This window comes from Manis pentadactyla, chromosome 6 (assembly GCF_030020395.1).
Source record: "Manis pentadactyla isolate mManPen7 chromosome 6, mManPen7.hap1, whole genome shotgun sequence".
In the NCBI taxonomy this organism is placed as follows: domain Eukaryota; kingdom Metazoa; phylum Chordata; class Mammalia; order Pholidota; family Manidae; genus Manis; species Manis pentadactyla.
Window position 1 is genome coordinate 34,266,056 of NC_080024.1, and position 18,933 is coordinate 34,284,988.

The 18,933-nt window shown below is 40.3% G+C and overlaps 1 long non-coding RNA gene across 1 annotated transcript; it reads left to right on the plus strand.

Annotated features, from left to right (window-relative positions):
* Positions 1-867: 867 nt before the first annotated feature.
* Positions 868-12,028, plus strand: LOC118933582 (uncharacterized). The gene is made up of 3 exons (XR_008998206.1): positions 868-1,022; positions 5,874-5,957; positions 10,729-12,028. It is a non-coding gene; the product is annotated as an uncharacterized LOC118933582 (long non-coding RNA).
* The last annotated feature ends 6,905 nt before the right edge of the window (positions 12,029-18,933 follow it).

Consider the following 18,933-nt stretch of genomic DNA (forward strand, 5'->3'; position numbering starts at 1 on the left):
TATAGTGGGGACTCCTCTACTCTTTCTTTGGAGATGCACTCTGAGAGTGATGGTTGAAAGCAAGTTCAATGGTTGAAAGGCTTAGTGGATTGAATCCTTGACCAGCAGCTTGTTAGCTACATGGCTTTGGACAAATTATTTGACTTCTCTGGGCCCCAGTTTTCTCTTCTGTAAAATGGTGATGATACTAGCATCTGCCTCGTAGGATTGTGACGATCAAACAAGAGAATGCTACAAACTTAGTACCTGGCATGTTATATATGCTAAATAAAGGATAATCATCATTGTTCTTTAATGGTTTAAAGAGACATTTGGGTCCATGCAGATGGGAGCTCAAGTTCCTGGTTTCTTCCATGCCTACTAGAATCAGCTGAGAATGAAAATACTATAGAAATGACAGGGCCAGGGGAAAGTCATGTTTCCGTCTGAGTATTTCCAATTAATTAATAAGCTGAAGAGATGAATATTTGAAAGATGATACAGACAACAGGAACTACTGAAAAGAAAGCTTTCTCTTCCAAGTCTGGATGCCTATAACCCATAGAAAAAAGATATTTTGGGCATCCTATGTTTATTTCTACTCATGTCCTTTTTAGGCATAGAGCTTTCAGAACCAAGAACTGTGCTAAGCACAAATAAAATAAAAAAGGTTATTTCATTCCTAGGCAATATGCACATAGAGTTTATCAACATGATCACAATCTTTAGAGAAGCCGAAATTCTAATGGAAACCAGGAAGAAAATTTAAGTAGTACATTTCCCCCCATATTTTATGTTTTTGTCCTGCCCATTTCATTTGGAATACAAAATATCCTACAGAGCATTTTATTTATTTATTTATTTATTTATTTATTTGCTCCTTTCCTGTTTCTTTAGAGCATTTTAAATTTATAGATCCTGTGGAACACTGCCTGTTTTTGCGAATGAAAGGGTCAGAAGCAGTTATTTGTTACATTCAAGCCCCCAGCAGACAGCACTGGCATCCAAGGCATATTTGTATTTCCCAAGAAGCTTTGCACTAGGTGGGTACTTAATAAATACTTGTTGAATAAATGAGTTGTTGTTTTCTACCTTTGTTTACCCTATGCAGTTCAATTTGCTGGGTTAAAAGAATTTTCTTCATCACAATTTCCAAAAGCTTAAATACTAACATTTGTGTTTATGTATGTATGTAAAATAGCAATTAAACACAAAATGCTGTTTTATGTTGTAGCTAGTGAAAAAAGGTGGCCTCCCTTTTATGACGTCTATAAACCAGTAAGAGCTTTGAGCATCCAAAGGCTTGGAACACTACCTTACTGTTTAAAAACTACAGATTTTTTTGATAAACATTTTTTTTAAAAACCTCTTACAATTGCTTAGAAAGTTTGTGTTTTTATCAGCATTTTTAAGTGAGGCTAAACAACTTGCCCAAGATCACACTGCTAGTAAGTTTCAGGGCTGGGATTTGAGCCCGGTCGTCTGGCTTGAGAACTGGAGGCACTGCTTGGTCACATTGACAGATATTAGGTGTGTGGATCTCTGGTCATGGGATAGTTCTGGTAGGAGAAATCTTGCCTCTGCCTGAACTTCAGGGAGAATGAGGTTCCCATTTCATTTTTAGGACAGTTTAAATTGTTAGGAAGTCCTTCATCATACTGTACCGAAATCTGCCTTTCTAAGGCTTCCATTGATATTCATAGTACAAATTAAATCCCTCTTGCACACAACCCACCCCTCAGATAAATATGTGCCACCCTTCCTCCCATGCCTCCTCCTCCTCTGGCCTGTTTGTGGGAACTGGTTATAGGCCCTCTCAAAATTCCAGGCCTCCAGTGCAGCTGAGGCTGAGGGGCATCTAGATGGGGCTTATGCAGGAGCAGAATGCTAAATCGGATTTTGTAAATAGCTCCTAGGCAATGTTTAAAATGATGGGCAAATAATTCCCCTAGGAAGTAGCTAAGGATGGCTCACCAGCCCTGAATTATACACTTCCCTGTAATACAGACATTGCCATTGGATGTAATTGGTCCTGAAAATGGTGAGTGCAGTGGAATAGCAATGACTCAAGCCCTCTGCTTTGTAGCTGAGTCTTTCTATTTCAACCTAGGTAGTGTTCAGTGGGAAAGGGAACCAGATACACAAAATTAGTGAGGATCAGCCCAGAAAATACATCATAATGGGGAGAGCCTGAATGGGGATGCAAAGTTGATTCTGTAGCAGGAATGATCATGTGGTACCTGATGGGTCTGAAATGTCAGCAAACCTTTGCTATGTACAAGGAGATAAATGAATAAATATCCTGTCAAGGGAACCAGAAATGCTGATTTAAAAATTTTTTGTCCTCTCCATCAATTACATTGTAGAAATAAAAATGCATGGGTAATATGTAGGCTGGGTACAGTAGTAAAGTAACTGGGGCCAGCTCCTCTAAGAAAACTTAGTTAAGAGGAATGAAGAAGCACTATTTGGTAGCCATTGTTAGCTGTGTCTGCCCCCATTCCCATCCTTGCCTTTGGCTGACCTATGAATGAATGGATGTCTTATCCTTGTGTAACCATATGGCTTGTGTAACCATATGGCTGAGTATCTCTAAATGATCAGCAAAGAGCTGATAGCCCTAGAGCTTGGTGGAACCCAAACCTTGATTAGAACGGAGATCCCTTGGGGAGGCAGCGAAGATGGCCAACAAGAGACCCCTTCACTGTGTCCAAATGCATAGGTTCATCCACCCATTCAAAACCATGTGTTCCAGGCCCTGTGCTTGGCCCTTCACATACGGTGGTAAAGAAGCCCAGCACAGTCTGCATCATGCCATTCAAGCCTCCTGGGCACCCACTGTGCTAGTATGAATTGGTACACAGACTCTGAATTTACCCTCTTTTTAGGGCTTTAGGAAGGGAGTGGTGGAGGGTGAGAATCTTCTGTGCTGTTGGAATGGTGATGGCTCTGGGTACAGGAAGGCTGGATGTTGGGATTGCCCGTGTTGGCTGTCTTCTCAGAAATGTGAGGTCTGCAGCCATGGACAGCTCCCCTTAGGATGTACACTCACAGGACCCCCAAGCCCTGCCGCCGTGAGCTTTTACATCTGTCTTACTCTTGGAGACAATTCTCCTCTGTCTAAATTTGGATATTGTTCTCTCTAATCGAGCGGAGTAGAAGGCTAGCAATGCCAGCTTCCCTTGGAATCTCAAGCCAAGCCTTAGAGCAGACAGGCATTCCTCACCCTCAGTCTCTCAGCATCTCCCAGCGATTAACATAACATGACACCAGGCCCATCAAGATAAGGATCCTAATGGCCACAATGGCTTCCCTTTCTTCCCCCAGCCCTTCTTTATTGCTCTGCATGTTATGCTCACTTCCAGCAGGGAAGAGTTTACAAGCGTGGGGTAGGCAAGCCCATTCTGCAAGCAGCTTCCCGCAAGGCTTGTGCAAGGGCCCCAGGGACAGAGACGCATTTCCCTTTAATAAGCTTCTCACACTACATTAAAGATAAAAGGGGAAGGGAAATATTTATATTCTGACAAAGCAGCTCTTCCCTTCAGGCTCTTGTTTTATTTATTAACTTGCTCTGTCCTTCTTTCAGTCTTTCTCTCTGTTTCAGGGGCTAGGCATTTCCTCTCCTTTCCCCCTTTAGTCATTGATTTTGCCAGTGAGTGACAGTGACAGGGGACTTCAGAATGGTTGTCAGAGAAATGAGGTTTGTATGTGGGGCCATTCCCAGGTGACACAAACAGCTGTCCTTCCGCCCTCTTGGGCATTGCTCCCCATTATCACCCTTGTTGTATAGCTCTTGGACGGCAGAGTGCATCACGCTGGTTAAGTTTTGTCATTTAAAATGAAGCTGTGTCAGTCCAGCAAATTGTTCAGAGATACAGTAACCTGGATGTGTGACTGCATACACCTGGGACTTCTTAGACCTTTTGTTTATGATGCATTTTCATTTCTCTGCAAAGGTGACCCCTTTAAGGATTCGTATTTCCTCCAGCTGATCTGCCCAAAGCCCGCAAAACCCAGGTGTGCTGTTTTGAGTTTCCATTCACCCCTTTGCAATTATTTAGCATTAAAGTTTGAGACCACCTATTGTTCCAAAGCAGGTGCTTGTTTGTTAAGGAGTTGATCTTCTGGGCGCTCCCCTCTGCTTCCAAGGCGTCATCTAGATTGGGAGTCTGGAAGGGGCGTATCGGCTGGCAGGATGTTTTAGGCCCCCCTCAGCTGGTCAACATGGCAGCTAGGAGTATTCCTCCTGTTTCCAAGTAGAAGCTTTTTTATAGTTTGGTAATGACTTTCTTTCCAAAAGATGCATCATCATCAATTAAAAATTCAAAGGACAAGGAAAGCAGCAAATGACTTACCTACTTGTGGCCAATCAATATAGGGTGATGTTTAAGGGCAGAGACTGGAGCCTGAAGCCCTGGGTTCAACCCTTAGCTGTCCCTGTTACTATCTGTGCCACCATAGGAAGCATCCCCATGCGTGTCATCACATCTGTAAAATGGGGGTGAGAATAATGTCTATCCTTTAGGAATCTTATGAGGATTAAATATGTATGTGTATGTAAGCACTTAAGATAGTGCTTGACACATCCCATAGTCCATCATAAAAATGAGCAATTATTATTACATCCCCAAATAATCAATAAATAGCACTTTGTAAATAGATTCCAAACTTTACTTTATGCTTATATATGCATATCTCAAATAATTTTATAGTAGTAAGATCATATTATGCATGCTTTCAAAGATAATTTAAAACTAGATTTTGTTTTTAAAATTTAAAGTTAGATTTGGTTTTACCTCAGTTAACAGATGAGAGGAGCTCAAGTAAAACTGATGAACTTCAAATGCGAGTTCCCAAGGGACAAGGTATACATTCCTAAAAGATAACTCCAAGGTTAAGACAAGAATAATAGATGATGAAAGTCAATTGAAAGTTCAGGTGGGTAAGTTTTGGTTCACTTGCTGCCGGGTGATTCAATGTTTTAATACTCAAGCTTCTCTGATCTCCCAATTCTTTAATTTTAAATTTGTTCAGGTTCCTGGCACTGACGTTCTGATTTGCATCCATTTCTTTCTCCAGAGGTTTAGTCCTCTGGATTCAATGTTTACTGCTAGTCTTTTTGTCAAACTTTCACAGTACTATATTCTCTAATTTGATGAGTTCTTGACTAGCCGTATTTCATCATCAAATACTGTAGTTTTTTTCTCCCCTGTGTACCCTGCAGAAGAACTTACGGCTCTTCCCTAAGTTCTTTCATTCTTGAGAACGTCTTGCCCTCCTGCATGTGAATGACTTTTGCTGAGTGTAATATTCCTGGGTCACCTTTTCTTTCCCTCAGAACCTTGTGGGCTTTCTTACATTATTTTCTGGCACTGAATATTGCTATTTAGAAGGATGAAGCCAGGTTTATCATTTTCCCCTTGGAGAGCCCTAGAGTTTCTGCTTGGATACTTGCAGACTTCTTTCTTTACTCTTGAAGTCTTGTTGATGGTTCTGTATCTCAAAGTCTCCTAATCTAGAGTGAGCCTTTTTAATCTGCAGATTTGTGTGTTCCTTGAACTTGGAGACATTTTTCTGTATTGTGTCCTGAAAAAATTGTTTTTTTTTAAATTCTATCTTTTGGGTTGGGGAGCAGGTTTTTCTTTCAGGTATAGACACCAATTTATCCTCTATTTCTATTCCTTTCTTTATAGTTGCTTTCATCCTTGTCTTGTTCCTCTGTTTTAACTTTTATTACCTTGAGTATTTCCCAGATGTGTTTGTTTTATTGGGAGGTGGGGAGGTTGGTCTTCTTTGTGCATTTATTTTTTCTCATTTATAGAAGTTGATGATATTTTGGTTCCTAATTGTTTCTTTAGCTGCCCAGTCTCTCTTTTTATCGCATTCTTTTCTAGGTTTTATTTTCAACTTTAAGCTCACTGTGTCTCTGCCCCTGTGGGTTACTCAAGATGCAGAAGGAGGTCTCCACCCTGACGCCAGTAAGTACAACTTGCTGAGAGAGAGCAAACACAGAAAAGGATAAGTGACAATCAAAACTCTTTATAAATTTAATATGAGTAACCTAGGCATCAGGTGCTGTGGGTGTTCGAAAGGTGTACAGGCATATGTCTCAGATATTGTGCTCTCAGTTTCAGACCACCGCAATAAAGTGAGTATTACAATAAAGTCATATGACTTTTTTGGTTTCCTAGTATATATAAAAGTTATGTTTACACTATACTATAATCTACTAAGTGTGCAATAGCATTATATCTAAAAGTATACACAGTTTAATTAAAAAATACTTCATGACTTTATTGCTAAAAAATACTAATATTCGTCTGAGCTTTCATCAAGTTGTAATCTTTTTGCTGGTGGAGAGTCTTGCCTCCATGTTGATGGCAGCTGACTGATTATGGTGTGGTTGCTGAAGGCTGAGGTGGCTGTGGCAATTTCTTAAAATAAAACAACAATGAAGTTTGTGCATCAATTGACCCTTCCTTCCATGAAAGATTTCTCTGAAGCATGCGATGCTGTTTGATAGCATTTGACCCACAGAACTTTCAAAATTGGAGTTAATCCTCTCAAACTCTGCCACTGCTTTATCAACTTAGTTGATATAATATTCTAAATGATTTGTTGTCATTTCCACAGTCTTCACAGCATCTTCAGCAGGAGTAGATTTCATTCCAAGAAAACGTTTTCTTTGCTCATCCATGAGAAGCAACTCTTCATCTGTGGGGAAGTTGGGGTTCCTATGGCCAGGATCCTCACTGAACTTAAACCACCTGATGATGTAACTGGCCTGTTGCTGGGCTACCGCTTCCACACCTGTAGGCAATAAGCTATTCTTGCGCTATATAGAGAGCTCAGCCCAGTGCTCTGGACGGAGGCAGAGACGCTAGTGCTCAACCTACCGCTCTGGAGAACAAGCCGGGTAATAAGCCCTTTCACCCCAAAGAATGTTTTGCTGTCAATTTCTTTGGTCACATTGAATCCATAGTAAACTTGCCCGGGGCTGAAACCATTGGCAAGACATTGTCCATTAAACTTTTATCATGAGATGCAGCAATTCAGTCACATCCTCAGGCTCCACTTCCAATTCTAAATGTCTTGTTACTCGCACCACATCTGCAGTTACTTACCCTGCTGAAGTCTTGAACCCCTCAAAGTCATCCATGAAGGTTGGAATTGATGCCTTCCAAACTCCTGTTAATGTTGATATTTGACTTCTTCTCATGAACCACAAATATTTTAGTGGCATATAGAATGGTGAATCCTTTCCAAAAGGTTTTCAATTTACTTTGCCCAGCTCCATCAGAGAAATCACTATCTATGGCAACTATAGCGTTATGAAATGTATTTCTTCAGTAATACTTGAAAGTTGAAATGACTCCTTGATCCATGGGCTGCAGAAGGGATGTTCTGTTAGCAGGCATGAAGACAACATTAATCTCATGGAATGTCTCTATCAGAGCTCTTGGGTGACCAGTTGAATTGTCAATGAGCAGTAATATTTTGAAAGGAATCTTTTTCCTGAGCAGTAGGTTTCAACAGTGGGCTTTAACTATTCAGTAAACCAAGTTGTGAACAGATGTGTTGCCATCCAGGCTTTATTGTTCCATATATAGAGCACAGGCAGAGTAGATTTAGCATAATTCTTAAGGGCCCTAGGATTTTTGGAATGGGCAATGAACCTTGGCTTCAACTTTAAGTCACCAGCTGCAGTAACCCCTAACAAGAGAGTTAGCCTGTCCTTTGAAGCTTTGAAGCCAGGCATTGACTTCTCCTCTGTAGCTATGAGAGTCATAGACAGCATCTTCCCATATAAGACTATTTCATCTACATGAAAATCTGTTTAGTGTAGCCACCTTCATTGATGATCTTAGCTATATTGGTTGCAATTTTACATGTATTAGCACTTACCACTTCACCTTGCATTTTTATGTTATGGAGATGGCTTCTCTCCTTAAACCTCATGCACCCACCTCTGCTAGCTTCAAACTTTTCTTCTGCTGCTTCCTCACCTCTCTCAGCCTTCACAGAATTGAAAAGCTTTAGAGCTTTCTTCTGGTTTAGGCTTTGGTTTAAGGAAATATTGTGGCTAGTTTTATCTTCTCTCCAAACCACTAAAACTTTTTCCATATCAGCAATAAGGCTGTTTTGTTTTCTTATCATTTGTGTGCTCACTGGAGGAGCAATTTTAATTTCCTTGATGTACTTTTCCTTTGCATTCACAACTTAGCTGTTTGGTGCAAGAGGCCTAGCTTTCAGCCTCTCTCATCTTTTGTCATGACTTCCTCACTAATCTTTACCATTTCTAGCTTTTGATTTAAAGTGAGACATGTGTAACTTTTCCTTTCACTTGAACCCTCAGCGGCCATTGTAGGACTACTAATTGGCCTAATTTCAATATTGTTTATCTCATGAAATAGGGAAATTTAAGGAGAAGGAGAGCAACAGGGGAATGGCCAGTCATAAACCATGGAGCAGTCAGAACACACACAACTTTTATTGATTAAGTTCACCTTCTTAAATGGGCGCAATTTACAATAGTAATATCAAAGATATTATAATAGTAATATCAAATTACAATAGTAATATTGTACAATAGTAATATCAAAGATCACTGATCACAGATCACCATAACAAATATATTAATAATGAAAAATTTTTAAATATTGCAAGAAGTACAAAAATGTGACACAGAGACACAAAATGAGTAAATGCTGCTGGAAAAATTGCACCGATAGACTTGCTCGTAGCAGGGTTGCCACAAACTTACAGTTTGTAAATAATGTAGTAACACTGAGGCATAATAAAGTGAAGTGCAGTAAAATGAGACATGCTTGTAGTTACTAAGAGTTGGTGGTTGGGATGTTCAAAGAACTGGGATAAAGAGCTGGGTAGCATTGCAGGGAGGGCTGCAAGGGACAGATGTGGGACACAGTGAGTCCTCCAGTCTGTGAGGATGGGACAGAAGGCAGATGTTGGGCAATGGGAACTGGTGTGGCTTGGAGCCACACTGTGGAGGTTCAATTAGCACAGTGGTTAGTCCCCAGGCTTCAGAGTCATACAGACTGGGTTTAGGTGTTTGCTCTGCTATTGGCCAACTAGGTGGCCTTGGGCAAGGTACTGCTGAACTTTATTTTCTTCATCTGAAAAATAAGAATATTAACATAAGCCATCTTGTAGCATTGTTAATGAAGATGAAATAAGATAATTCATCTAAAGGCAAGGTGATTAGCATTGTAATAAGCACTCAATAAGTGGTGGCTGTTATTCTAAAAGACCTTGAGTCCCTAACTAGATTGTAAGGTCCTTGGGGAAGGGATTGTATCTTATTCTTCATCATATGCCTAGCACATAGGAGATAACCAATAAAAGAATAATACCTTTATTATATCAGATAGGCTGTATTTCCTTGCAAGAAGCAGAAACCCTAACTCAAACTGGCTCACACCAGGGTACATACAAATATGGCCTGTGGCCTGTTTGCATACAGTTTATGAACTAAGAATGGTTTTTACATTTTTAAATGCTTGAAAAAAATCAAAAGAATATTTTGAGAGATGTGAAAATATGAAATTCAAATTTCAATGTCTATCAATAAAGTTTTATTGGAACACAGCCACACTTACTCATTTACATATTGTGTATGGCAGGTATAGGCAAACTTTTTCTGTAAAGGGCCAGATAGTAAATATTTTAGGCTTTGCGAGTTATGTGTCTTCTGTCCTAATTACTCAACTCTGCCACTGAGCATTAAGCATCCATACACAATAACCTCAGAAGAGGAAACCAGAGGACAGGAAACAGTGGAAAAGTAGAAAGCTTCCTACACAGGAAGCCAGGTCTCCTGGGCTCTCGGCTTGACTCTCACTGACCAGTGTTAGGATTATGTCATGTCACTAAACTTGTTTGAGTCAGATTGTCTGCAACACAAAAGTATTGGACTAGATTTTGAAGACTTTTTTTTAGCTCTGAAAGTTCTCTTTTTCTATTTTGGTATCCCAGTTATATATACCTGGACCTTCCTGAAGGTATGTGCTGCAGTTAGAACATTTCAGGTGCAAGCAACAGAAACCATCTCTAGTTAAGTTAAACACTAAACATATTTATTAATGATATGAGAGTAGATCATAGAACTGAAGGGAAAGCAGAAAATACAAGCTCAAAAAGGACAGGAGCCAGGGCAAGTCCTGGGGTCCAGACAGCAGGAGCTAAGGAACATTCTCTTCAAGATACTGTAATCTCAGGTGAACTCTGGCCATTCTCAAGAACATTCAAGATTGAAGTTCCGATGTTATGTTTTTAGTCAGCTTAGGTTAGTATAGGAACCACCATGATTGTATTTAATAGAGAGGGTCATTCCCAAAGCTAAATGTGGGGCTATAACTAGGAAAAAGGGGAATGGATATTGAGCAGATGTCCACGATCGAGTGAAGGGCATAGTTATCTAAGTGCTTAACAGTGTAGCACAAGTCGCCAGCAGATGACTCAAGGAAATCAAAATAATTCTTGAGTTATTTGTCCATTCTTTCAGAAAATACTTACTGAATTTGTGAACGGTGTTTTGAAGGACACCAAAGAAATAAAACAATGACCTGTAAGACTGGTGGAAAAGGTGCTTGGATTTTATTCAAGATGACCTGGGAACAGCATTATATTTCTTTTTAATTCGAATCATTAAAATACTTCTGTGCATATGCAACTGCAGCTCACTATAAGAGAGATGTTAAGTAATTCTCTATATGTGTTACACTACAGCAGGGGATCCTGAGACAAGTGACTTATCTCACATGTCAAAGGGCAGAGCTAAAAGCAGGACTTGACTTCCCAACTGGAGAAACTGTTTTGGACCAGCTGCATCGCAACCATGGCCCCCGTGCAGGAGCAGCTACCGTGTGAGGAGCCTGAGTACCTAGCTCAAGGGCAGGAACTGGGCCCTGTTCCTTGTTTCCCCCACAGCCTTATACGGCACACAGAAGGCAGATAATCAGTAAGGAGCCTGCTTTACAGTTTCAACGGGCAAAGTGGAACCTGACTATCTCCATGTTAGATGCAGGCTGGAGCTGAAGAGGATTGAAAACATCCCTGGCAGCTCTCAGAAAAGCCTGGTCTGGGGACATAGGAAGAAGGACTTATTTCGGAATGGAAGAATTTCAGAGACTTCTTTTCCAACCGGATATTGAGCTGTAAGCTCAGTGGTGTTCGTGTTAAATGTCTTATCCGTCTCAATGTGTACATTATTACTTCTGGCAAATAAAGAAAAATTATGACTTCACAAAGAAACCAGTGAGTGTAATCATATCCATTCATCTCTCTCCTTTTCTATGGGAAAAAACTGGCCTGTATATCGAACTTTGGTCAGAAGGAAATGTTTATATAAATTTGTCCTTAAGCAAGTACTTGGGCACGTGTGTGTTCTTTGTTAAGGGAAGTGGCGTCCCAGCTCACTTGACTTACCTTTGAAGTCTCTCAGCCAGGCCTGTCCCTGGCGTCTCAGGTTCCGCTGTGGCCCTGGGCTCCGGCAGGCTCACCTCTCTAGGGCCGAGCGCCACAGTGTTAGCCCCATGCCCAGATCCTGGAAGGGTGGATCTCAGAGGCTATGAAATCAGGTATTAAATCAAATTGCTTGTTCTTTCCATTGATATTTACCCTTACCTGAAAGGGGGTTTTGTTTCTCCATTTGTTTTTCCTGAGGCCATCAGCCTCCTCTGCGGGGCCTGGGCTTGTGGGGTGACAGGGCTTGGGGCTTCAGCTTCACACCAACCTAGAGTGTCTCCAATTATCTGAAGCTTGTTGAAACATCCTCAAAATTAAAGTAACCTCAGTTCACTTAGGCTTAATAAATCATCACTCTGCACTGTAGGGAGCAGAAAGGAGAACACTGAGAAGTCAGGAAGATTGGCGCCCTTGGAGATTATTTTGGGCTGGTTCATCACCACCTTTCTTTTTGCCATGGCAGGACTGCAGTGCTGATTTGGTTAAAGAAAGATGTTTTTTTTCTGAATCACAACATCAACCAGCCCTCCCTTTATATTTACTCCACAGCCCTTCATTGTCTCATTGTATCCATGTAACTCAGGTTATTTCACTTTTCCCCCTTTGTCCTCACCCTGTTTTCCATATCCGTTGCCCCATGTCACATCGATCCCCCAGCCTTGTGTGTGACAGTGAATCTGAGGTATTTATTAATAAGGCCCATTTGGGCTGACTTCCTTCATGCCAGTTTCCCCAGCAACTCCAGTGTGCACTAAAGATCTTGCCCTTTACTCCAGAGAACTTCCTTGTGGGCCATATTTAGCTCCACCTCCCTTACAGTCCAAGAGATTCTCCAGAGAGCCCAGCTCCCCTCCTCAACTTCCTTGTTTTTCAATACTCATTAAAGGAAAAACTACAAGAAAATAATTTTACTTCTACATCAACTGGACTTCATTTCTCTCCAGATAGCCACAGAGATTTAGAATCACACAAATCTAGAGCAATGTTAAAGGAAATCACAAGAAATGTCCAGACAGAACGGTGACCGCAATATTGACAGTCACCATGATCTCTGACAGGGCTGCCCAAATGCAACTCACCCCACCCTTGCCATCTGGTAGACCACCATCGGGCTTTTTGTGTGGGTCTGCTCTGAGATAACACAGGCTCTCCAACTTTTTGGTCAGATAGTTCCCACCTTGCTCCTCACCTTTTCCTCTTTCTCTCTTAAAAAAGTTTCCAAACTTTTTGATGTCGGACCCATTTAGATAGTAATTCAAATACCAGGAGCATCCAAAGAATGTTTAAAGCTTCCATTCATCAGGTGGCTTTGAGGAAAGAGTAGAAGTTTAGGCAGGATGCACCCACGGATGCAGGTGGAATCTACAGCCAGACCCTGGGGTCCATCAGCTTTCCCAGCTTGGTGCTTTGGAGGGGGTTTGCGATACAAGTCTGAGGCTTCTTCAGGGCAAAAGAAGTATGAAGCATCATAAGGAGAAGTGAATAGCAATAGAAAAGATGTATGTGCAGCTGATTCCAACATTGGTGGCCTTTTCTTTCTTTGAAACTAAATATTTCTTTCTCTGAAGGTGACCCTGCTGACATTCCAGTGCCTGATGATTAACCTTCTGTGCATTTGGACTTTTGTTTGGGGCTCTTTCCTCAAGGAAAGTTGTGAGAAAAGGGAACATTTGGGGCATGGATGAACCTACAGAAGAGAGGCAAGACTATTCTTTGTGCAGTTTTTTTGTTGATCAAATAAAAACCTTTGCCAGAGCCTGATTCCAATTTATCTTTGTTACATCAGAAGACAATCAGCTCTACAATATGACTCCTATGTTCTGAGAGAAGGAAAACAAAAAACCCCAAATCTTGTTCCAAAGCTTGTCAATGACTATATCCCTTTCGTTCCACCTGAGTTGGTGGCCACCAAACATCTCTGAAAATTCATGACTGTAGTGTCCAGAGCTCTGCTTGTCGCCAGCTCAGCAAAGATTATTAAAACTCACCAAAGGGCTGCAGCCAATTAAAATAATGATGAGCAGCTTCAGAAACTGGCATGTAACTTGGTGATACCAAAGAGGAAAAGAGGATTTTGAGCTTCTCTAGTAAATCAGCTTTAATGAGGATTTTCTTCGCTGTTCCTGCCATCCTTTCTAGTTCTTAAATAAAGCTACCAAGATCTGTTAATGTTGTCTCCAGACAGGATGTCCCTCTGTCTAAAAGTTGCATTCCCTATTTTATCACCTCCTTTCTCTTGAACTGAAAAGTCAGCTTGAATGAGGTACTGCATATAACCTTTGCAATTTCCATTTGATCCTATAAGGAGCGAGGGAAGGATTTGACTTGACTTGTGAGAAAATTTAATGCTTGCTTTATGGTTCTCTCCACCTGATCATGGGGTATGTTTTCCAGCCTCTTGGGGAGTCCAGTTGATTAAACAAAGCTCATTCTGAGCTTGAATCAAACATGAGTTGAAGGTTGGGGAGGTCCCCAGCTGTTTGAAGGACCACCTGTTTGAAAAGAAACCTTAAAAAAAGAGTTAAAACATTTTTTGGATAGAGCTAGCTTAGGCAAGGTTACATCTAAAGGGCATATGCTGTAACTGAATTAGAAACAGGTGGATTAGCTTTTCTCGAAAATATCTTTCATTGAAACAATTAGGTGGAAATGCTTGGTGTGATGCCATTTCAGATTTGGTGCAACAGATACTGTTTGGGGGCAGGAGGCAATTCACTGAGCCCAGCATCTATGCATCAGCTAAGTTTGATGTTATGGTTCATGAGTATACAATGTGTACATATTATGTATGTTACTAATAAAAGCCTTTCCATGTATTTCAATGGTCAGCAAATAAATAAACTCTTTGCACGTTTTTAAATCACTAACCTGTTCTAAAAAAATCACTACTACCATCATCACCACCACCACCAACAGAATGTCCAACTCTATCAATAATTAGTTCTAAACACAGAAATTTAAATACAAAGATGTCTTATTATCTCACCTTTTAACTTTATATCATTTGACATGCTCATAGTTCCTAACAAGAAAAGTAAAGATTAGTGAAATGATTAGGTCAGAAAAGGAAATGTCAATATTATAGGCCCACTCTACAAAAATGTCACTTATTCTCAAGTTATAGGTGTGTATGAGTATGTATGCACAGATGAATAATCTTGTTCTCATACCTCTAAAATGCCCACTGAGTGATCCAGGAATTTCAGCACAAAGCTTTGTATACAGCAGGTATGCCTTACTTGGCTGCATTATATTGAACATCCACCACAAGAGGTAGGGCTAATAAACCTTGGAGTCAAGATTATCCTTGAAAAACCTCTCCAATAGATTATGAAATACAATACTGGGAGAGGCCTCACTAGGTCCAACAGAGCCAAATTTTTCTCCAACAATGGATCAGACTGCCTTTTTGCTTTGTTTTTGTTTGGGAACCAGATAAATCAGCTGGCTCTTATTTAGAGGCCCTGATGTACCCCAAACACTTATCTTTCAAACCCTAGCCTTACATTCAGTATTACTTCTGGGAGGCACAAGGGAAGTAAAACCAGCAGGTCTGGCCCCTCATTTCGATGACTCTGGGGCCTGTCGCTGAGTGAGCAGAGGGCTGGTTGGGAACATCCACGCTATGAAAAGTGTTATTTTTCTTTCTCTTTTTGATGGTGGAGAGACATGCTTATAGGTGAATTTGTATCATATGGTATGTTATAATAAATATTTATTGAATTAATGAATATTTGAGATGACAGTAGATATTATTTGGTTCAGTCTTTCTACTGAGTCTTGAATGAATATAAGCTATTTTTCCTCACTGAAAAAAAAGTCAATGGTTTGAACAGCTTTTAGAAATAGCAAAGTGTCATTTGTGGCAACATGGATGGATCTAGATGGTATTATGCTAAGTGAAATAAGCCAGGTGGAGAAAGACAAGTACCATGTGATTTCACTTATTTGTGGAATATAAAAACAAAACAGAACAAAATGAACAAAATAGCAGTAGACTCAGACACTGAGAAGTGACTGGTGGCTACCATGGGGGTGGGGCTAGGGTGGATTGAATTGGTGGGAAGGATGAGGGAGATAAAAGCACACAAAAATTCTCAATCATAATATACATTGGTCACAGGGATGGTAGTACAGCATGGAGGATATAGCAATGATTCTGTAACATCTTCCTATGTTGACAGCAACTGCACTAGTGGGGGTGAAGATTTAATAATATGGGTAACTGTTGAACCACTGTGTTGTATACTTGAAAACAATATAAGATTGTATATCACCTATACTATATCACCTATACTATAAAAGAAATAGTAAAGCATGTAGAAATGACTTGAAGAAAAAATTACGAATCTCTTTTAGAAAAGGGGAAAGAAAAGAAACCCAGTCAGACTACTTAGATGAAGTAAATTTTTTTTGCCATAAATATTCTACATTCCTTAGAGTGCACTATATAGCAATACTGGCAATACCATCACTAATCACTTGGAATAGTCAACATCCTCTCACTATAGTATGTATGTGTTTAGTAGAAACTTTTTGAAAAGTTGTTCTGCTAGCCAGCCAAAGTCATTTCATAGTTATGATGTAATTGTAAGGTAGTATTTCAGGGCTGTCAAGATCAAAGACTTGAAATACGATTTACAAAAAAAAAAGTTCAGAAGAGACCCTTCCAAAGAACTTCTTAAAAGAACTAGCCAATAGCTTCTCATCTTCTGTTTTCCTTTGGATTTTGGAAACAGAATCATACAAAAGATATATTCTCTAGAGGCAAGTGATTTTAAATTAAAGAGTAAAAATAAATAATCCTAGATGAAACTTCTCCCTCTGATTTAAACAGTGAGATATATTTATAGGCAATAAAAATAGGAACACTGTATTCAAAATTGTGAATTGGGCTCAATACCAGCATCTGAAAGTAGATGTTATGAAAACCACTTTATGGTTATTGTGTTGATTGAATGATTTTTTTTTTTTTTTGACGTGTGGGGTCTCTCTGTCTAGCTTAGCTTCTAGGCCTAAGAAGTCAAAACTAGAAATTATCTTTAAAAATGAAAATCATTTCTGTACTATTAAACCTAAACTGACCTGTAAGTTTTTCTGTATTTTTTTGTTGCCAACTGCTGCAAGCTCAGCTATAAACTATTGCTGTGGTCAGAATGAGCTGATTTCTGGGTAAATTCAGAAAATTATTTATTTTCTCTGCTTGTCTAAGGTAATGAAGAAAATAGACATCAAATTGTAATTCTCGTAGTACTCCCTGACTTCCCCAGCTAAAAGAAAACAAAAACAAAAACAAAAACAAAAACCAAGCAGTACTTTGCATAAAAAGCATTATTAGATAATTAATTTTTTCTTTTTTTTTATAATGGTCTGCCAACCCTTTAAAAGAAAAGTAAGGAAAGAGAATTGCTTATGGTGTCTTCTTCCCCTCTCTGACTCCAACCCAGTGTCTTTCCTTTAAAATCTGATAGATTTGGTGGAGAATGCCTTAGTTTTCTTGAAGAAGACTGATCCTTATGAGAGGAAGAATCAAATGAAAATCACGTGTAAGTAAAAACAAAATAAAACAAAACAAAACACCTTAATTAGATTTTTCCTCCAGGAAAATAGAACACTGCTTTGTCACTGAAAAATGCCACCCCCCAATGAAAAACCCATATTGGTACAAAGTGTTATGTTCCCATGCAAGACTTGCAATATACTGGTTCCTAGAAAGGATATTATCCCAAGATTTCCCCATATGATTTGTCACTAAAAGGAAACTCTCCTCACAGAGCATAAGGCTGTTGATAACAACAGCCATTGCAATAGTAATAATAATATATATATAACCATTACATAATAGCAGCTATCTTATGACAGGGTCCACTACTATGTGTCTGGCACCAAAACCGGCAACCTGCAATTGTTAGCTTGTTAATCATCACAGACTCTTTACAGAAGGTTTTTATCACCATTTTACAAATGAGGAAACTGAGCTCAGAGATGTTAAGTAGCTTAATGTCTCATAATGAAGTAATGAAGCTGCAATTTGAACCCGTGTTTGATTTAAACACATTCTTTAAATAATTTTTTATTGATATATAATTGACATTCAACATTGCATTAGTTTCAGGTGTACAAATAATGATTTGATATTTGTATATTTTGCAAAAGGATCACCACAATGTCTCGTGATGACAACTTTAAGATTTATTCTTAGCAACTTTCAAATGCAATGCAGTTCTACTAACTATAAACACACTCTTTTGTATTCCTGTTTTCTAATACTCTAGCCAACTGTTATGGCTATTCCTCTTTATAGAGGGAGTCAGACTGGAAGTTTGAAGAAAAAATGACTTGCCCTGTCTGGGACTAGAAGGCCTGCCCCATTTAATATTGTGGTCCCATTAGCAAGTACATAAGAGGTCAATAAATGTGAAGTGAATTGAGATAATAGATGCTTATTATATTTGTTCTGAATTGAATTGAATTTTCAAAGCACTGCCGTTTCAACAATTAGGGCTACACAATTTCTACACAGGAGGAGTTTAAGGAATGGCTATCTGGTTGAAAGGGGCCTAGGTGGACTGTCTTGGAGCATATCAAGGGATGGGTGGCTTTGGCTACAGTGGCAATTAATGGAAATGGTGGTAACTCTGGGCACACCAAAGTCCTCAAAAGGCCCCTCAGCCTGGCAACTGAGCATTTGATCTGGCCCAGCGAAGGGTCAGCGGTCTCAGGGCCCATGAAGAGCCTGCCACCTACCACGGACACCCCAGCAGGGCTGTGAAGGACAGGAGGGTTTGGCCGGGTGCCCTCCCCACTACGGTCAGCTCTCTGCCGCCAGCAGTGCCGCAGCTGGGCTGCGCAGGGTGTTTTCTGCAGCGTGATGACAGTGTGATGGAAGAGCCATTGCCTCGCAGCCACACGGCCTGCAGAGCCCTGGGAACGTTCATGCTCACATTTGCCTCAGCTGCTCTCCTGAGAACCCATTCAGCTTGGTGGGGCCCACAGATCGGGGGGAGGGAGAGGCACCTTCCCTAATGCAACATCTTAGCACATTAATCAAAAGCAAAATAAAAGCAATTTCCCTCAAACATAAACCCACGTCCATGACATAGCTCTCCTCAGAACAGGGCAGTGGTGGAGTCCAGCTGGACTCGCCGGCCCCGTGCCCGTGGATGTAACCAAGAAGGGTGCAGAGGATGTAGGAGATAAAGTTTCTCTGTCAGGGAAGAGAGTCAAAACTGGCTTCAAAGGAAAGAGAGGGGCCTTATTGCTGAGGTTTGGGTCTCAGAAGACATCTTTCCAGCTGAAATACTTAAAAAGCCAGACCCACAGAATCAGAAATTCTAGGCTCTTTGGTTGAGAGCACCTGGGGCCCAGGTCTTCCTGATCTCCCTTCTCTGGACTGCGGCACTTGCGGCTTGTCTCTCCCGCTGAGGCCTGATTCCAGTGAGGCCTCGCACCCTTCCCTGCAGGTGT